The sequence below is a fragment of the Phodopus roborovskii genome, unplaced genomic scaffold (assembly GCF_943737965.1).
Source record: "Phodopus roborovskii unplaced genomic scaffold, PHOROB, whole genome shotgun sequence".
NCBI classification, from domain to species: Eukaryota; Metazoa; Chordata; class Mammalia; order Rodentia; family Cricetidae; genus Phodopus; species Phodopus roborovskii.
In genome coordinates this window covers 41816915-41822855 of record NW_026126410.1, presented here as the reverse complement: position 1 = coordinate 41822855, position 5941 = coordinate 41816915, and the positions used below count along the sequence as shown (strand labels likewise).

Below are 5941 nucleotides of genomic sequence, written 5' to 3'. Positions count from 1 at the left end.
CTCCAGGGCCCCTAGCCCAGACCCAGTTCCCCCAGGTCACATCCACCCCTGTACTCACCCCCCTGCCCCATCCTCACCCCCAATGGGTGTGGTCAGTGCCACAGGTGTGGACAAAGTGAATATCTCAATATAGATTGAGGGGTTGGGGATTTGTGACAAAGAGAGAAAATTTTTCTGCCTTTGCTGGAAGGGAAATGGAATAGTCTAATGACTTTGAAATAACTTTCCAACATCACAGCACAGTCAGGAGCAACTCAGGGGAATTGCTCTGAAGTATAGAGAAATTATAGACAAAAAAAAAAAAAGCTGTCATTGAAAAGCCATTTGCAAAAGGTTTTGCAACCATTTAATTCTGTGAATTTGTACCATTCTACCATCAAGTATGAGTTCATCTCTAAATAGCACTAGAAGGCCAGTTTGATTCTGAATCTTATTTGTTCGAGTGGGACTTCATGCCTGACTAAATGTAGAAGACAAAAGGCTTTGATGAAGACTGTCTCAGTACTAGCCCTGATGTCTTCTATCCCTAAGCTATACTCAGGATCCAAAGCTTTGGAGTCTTTGGCACTTTCATCATCAAAGTGGACAAAGGAAGCAATGCTAAGATTCAAAACTTCCCTTGAGTTTGTTCCCTAAAGGATCTGATGACCTTGTGTGGGGTCAAGTACAGAGTACCACTTAGGTTTCCTTTGGAGAAATAACATTAACTCCATGTGCATATATAGTGTATTTATTTATCAAGAACTCCTGAGGCTGAACAACCTTGTATTAGTTTACTTTAAAATTCTCAGAACAAGTGGCAGAGCATAAATAGCACACCTTCTCAGTAACTAAAACAGCCTGAAGGTTGAATGGAATTTTAGAATATGCCCACCACTCCTGTTAGGAAAAGTAAGAGAACACTCCTCTAATAGATGGGACTTAAAACTGTCTTGTTTTCTAAAGACTCTGATTAATGCAACTAAATGCAAATATGTTTTCTTCTTTTAAGCTATTGTCCACTATTAACATCTTCCCTCAATTTTTGCTCTTTGAGAATGTCATACAGTGCATTTTAGTCATATTCACCCCTCCCCCAGCTCCTCCTATATCCCTCCACTTCCCTGACCACCCAACATTGTGCTCTCATTTTTGTTTGTTTGTTGTTTTTTGCTTTTCACTCATAAAGTTTATGCTGCTTATTTGCTCTTAGATGTGTGCCCTTCACTGAACAGTAGTTTACCTACCAGAGCAGTACCCTTAGTGAAAGCTGAGTCATCCTGTCCTAGCCATTGTCAACTGCCAATATCTCCAGAGCCAGGACCAGAACTCTGCTCCCCTCTGTGCTGGAGTTTTGTCTGGCCTGAGTTCGTGGAGGTCTTGTGTATGATATCTCAGCTGCCATGAATGCATAGGTGCAGCTGCCCTTCTGTGCCAAGAAAAGTTTACTTGGAGTCATCCATCATTTATGTCTTTTTCAATCTTTCTCTCCTTCTTCCCTCATGATCCTAAGACTCAGGTGGCGTGTGAACAATACAGATGTCCTGTTTGGTGATGAGTATCCCACAGTCTCTTCTCTGCACCCTGATCATTTGTAGATCTCTGTGTTAATCTTTAGCTACTGAAAAAAATTAAGCTTCTCTGATGAGGGTTGACAAATGCACTAATATGTGGTATAAGAATAAATCATTAGGAATTGTTTAATACTATGCCCATGAATATGAATATGTAGTAGGTTCTCCCTGAGAGCCTCTGCCCTATCTAGTCATAGGTTCTTGGCCATGACAGTGCCAGGAATGGGGCTTTAACTTGTAGAGAGGTCCCTAAGTCCAGTCAGAGTTCTTAATATCAGGACAGTTATACCCCTATTGAGCCAGTGAGCATGTGTTATAGGCCTGGTAATTGTTGTAACTTGAGGGACTAATAACTAGGTAAGATCAATGATTTCTTTACTCCTCCAGTGCTGTGCACAGCGCCTGTAGCACTGTTCGCCAGTAGAGATGGCACTTCCAGGTGAGGACCGCCTACATTTGTCCACATTCTATGACTCAATAGTCTCCCTGCCAAGACCTGAATGGTAGCTACGAGAATTGGCAACCGTATTAAATGTTTGAGGGTCTATGGAACTTCGCTTGCCAACAGCCCAAAAGGAAGTACTGGCACTAGGCTTTTTATTTGTCATCCTGTGGTATTGAATTTAATAGAGACATTGTTGTCTGTAATAAATGCAGCATAACTAGATTTTAACTCTTATAGATGTGTGTGTGTACATATGTTTCTGTACTAGTATCTAGAGATTGTAAGTGTCTTTAGTGCTAGTTACTTCCTCTCTGTATTCTCTCCTCTACCCTACTTTACCCTTCCCCTCCCCATTAACCCGTCCTGTACTATTATTGCCCTTTAACCCTTTAAACCACTTCATTCTATCTCCATTCTCTTGATATACCCCAGTGACCCTTTACTAGTTTCCTGGTGTCTATGAGTATTGCAAATGAAACACACATATCTGAAAATTCCGCAGAGAAAATTATCTTAAACTGCTATATTCCCAGCCCACACATTCACGCCTGATGGGTTTTACTGCTTGCCACAAGTGTCTGAACAAATATGAATTTGAACATTCTGACACCACCATGCTCAAGCCCCTATCCTCTTGGAGGAAGGGGCACAGTAGGTACCTCCATACATGAGAATCCTTTGAGAGGAAATCTGAGGCGTAACAAGTTATATAGCAATTCCTTTTTTTGTTTGTTTTTTTCCCCCAGCTCCCACTCATTTTTTTGACATCTTCCCAGAAACTTCCTATTTCCTGTTGGACTGCCTCCTTCCATTCATCCTCCATCAAACCCCAAGAGTGTCCTCTTTGTAATTTTGGTTCTTAGAATGTGTGTCCTGTGTCTGGGCCAGTCCAAAAAGAGCAGCAGTATTACATAGGTGACATCTCAATTCGGTGTGAGGAGTTAGTCTCTTTGTATTTCAAGACTAGGCAAGAGCAGAAATAAAGGGTTGATTCCCTTAGTCAAGAAATGAAATATAAAAAGGAAGATTCTGGGAGCAATTCTGTACAACCATTAATCCTCATTTGCAGTAATTAAAATATGCCTCATGATGAGAGATCATTGATAATTTCATTCCCTATAACAAACACATGATGATTGCCTAATACAAAATGCAGGGGTGTCTATGAGACCAGACTTTTCAAAAAAGTAAATGTTCTAGTTTCCCATCAGTTGAGAATCAGGATTGTCAAGAACATATGAAAAATTCCATCACTAAAAGTTGTATATCAGAGAATGAAATACTGTCCTCAAGTTATAGAATCAATGATCTCATTAAGACATACTTGACCGAGAGCTAGAGTGATGGCTCAATGGTTAAGAGCTCTTGGCTGTTCTTCCAGTGTTCCTGAGTTCAATTCCCAGCAACCACATGGTGGCTTACAAACATCTGTATTGGGATCAGATTCCTTCTCTTAGTGTGCATGAAGACAGAGCACTCATGTACATAAAATACATAAATAAATAAGTCTTAAAAAAAAAAAAAAAAGACAGCTTTTTCGCGCTGCCCTGAGACAGGTCCATACAGAGTTGTTCTTGATTCCCCGTCGTAACTTAAAGGGAAATTTACACAATGTCCGGAGCCCTTGATGTCCTGCACATGAAGGAAGAGGATGTCCTCAAGTTCCTTGCTGCAGGAACCCACTTAGGTGGCACCAATCTTGACTTTCAGCTTTTCAGATGGAGCAGTACATTTACAAAAGGAAAAGCGATGGTGTATCTACATCATCAATCTGAAGAGGACCTGGGAGAAGCTGCTGCTGGCAAGCCGGAGCCATCGTTGCCATTGGTAACCCTGCTGATGTCAGCATCATCTCCTCCAGGAGCACTGAGCAGCAAGCTGTACTGAAGTTTGCTGCTGCCACGGGGGCCACTCCGATTGCTGGCCGCTTCACTCCAGGGACCTTCACCAACCAGAGCCAAGCAGCCTTCCGGGAGCCACAGCTTCTAGTGGTCACTGACCCCAGGGTTGACCACCAGCCCCTCACAGAGGCGTCTTACGTCAACCTGCCCACCATTGCCCTGTGTAACACAGACTCCTCTGCGCTACGTGGACATTGTCATCCCGAGCAAGAACAAGGGAGCTCACTCAGTGGGTCTGATGTGGTGGATGCTGGCCCAGGAAGTACTCCGCATGTGTGGCACTATCTCCCGTGAGCACCCATGGGAGGCCATGCCTGATCTTTTCTTCTACAGAGACCCAGATTGAGAATGAGGAATAGGCTACTGCTGAGAAGGCTATGACCAAGAAGGAATTTCAGGGTGAATGGACTGCACTAGCCCCTGAGTTCACCGCTGCTCAGCCAGAGGTGACTGCCTGGTCTGAGGGTGTTCAGGTGCCCTCTGTACCCATCCAGCAGTTTCCTACTGAAGACTGGAGTGCCCAGCCAGCCACTGAGGACTGGTCAGCAGCTCCCACAGCGCAGGCCACTGAGTGGGTTGAAGCCACCACTGAGTGGTCCTGAGCTGCTCTGCAGACACCTGAGCAAGGGGAAAAAAGGTAGAAGAAAAATAAATTCGTATCATACAAAAAAAAAAAAAAAAAAAAAAAAAAGGACATACCTGACTGGCTGAAAGCAAGTTCTTCATTTTAACAAGGCCTGTATTTTTATTAAGAAACTGATTTTTGTCTGATAAGCTTCTAGACCAAGAGAAATAGGAATAGTTATCATCAAAAACTCAAAGATGGTGCGGGGCAGTTGTGGCACACAGTTTTATTTAATCCCTCCTCAACTCCAGAGGCAGAAACAGGCAGATGTCTCTGAGTTCAAGGCCAACCTGGTCTACAAAAATAAGTTCCAGGACAGCCAGGGCTACAAAGAGAAACCCTGTCTCGAAACAAACAAAACAAAAAAGTCATTTTGTAACCTTCATTTGTAAACATGTTTCATTTGTAGGGCCACAGCCTCCCTAGGACGCCATGGGCAGCCACAGTGGGCAGTTCTACAGTTTTAGTCCTGGCTTTCATGCCTTCATGGGTTGCCTAAAAACGATCAATAGATGTTTATTTCCCGTAGTCTGGTGCTACTCTTTTGTATGAAAAGAACTGCTGAAGGCTGAAGTCTCTGCCAAGTTACACATAAAGGATCTGAATACTGTGAGATGTCCAGAGTGCTGGCAACTGATAACCACCTGTAAGTATTTAAGCTGCAAGCAATAAGTGCAGACCTCTGAAATCAAGACAGTACTCACATGTAGAGTTATTTGCTTAAACCTATCATTGTACAGGAGCTTGATCCTTACAGAACACTGTCAAATAAAACCCCATCTTAAACTGCTAGGAATATTAGGTTTTTATAGATTGACAATTCTAGAATTTATCATACTATTATTCCCAACTAAACTGGTATTTCTAAAAACTAAACTCCCATATTGGATTCGCTTTTATTAGAACCTCCAACACAACTCCATAGGGCATGCTTGAGTGATTGTGGCTAACTCATTTTTCCCTTCTGCCTTTTAATTTTATCAATATTTGATGGGTTCTTCCTTCACTAAAATAACGACAATGTTAGGCCAGTGCCTTTGACCTTTGTGGCAACCAAGTGTCTTTGAGAAACCTCCTTCCAGGGCCCTTTAAACTGCACAGAATCAATACTGGAGAGAAATTCTCTCTGGAGAAAGCATTTACTTAGATGAAAACATGGGGAACTACCCAGATACACTTGGATGGATGAAGTCACACATAGACACAGGGAAGCTATTTCCCACACTCCCTAATCTATCTGCTTTCCTGCAGGTAGGTAGATAGTTGTATGTGTAAGTGAAGGGGGAAATGATGTAATTTTACTTTAATTTCAAAAGTAAAAAATATTTTTAAAAATCTGATGAGTGACTATGTAAACAATAACAACGATAAGGATATGAAATAGCTGAGCCATGCTTATGGTATAACAGTGAGAAAG

General features: G+C 42.3%; 1 pseudogene; it reads left to right on the top strand.

Annotated features, from left to right (window-relative positions):
• The first annotated feature begins 3571 nt into the window (after window positions 1-3571).
• On the top strand, window positions 3572-4519 carry LOC127220825 (40S ribosomal protein SA-like; annotated as a pseudogene).
• Window positions 4520-5941: the final 1422 nt, after the last annotated feature.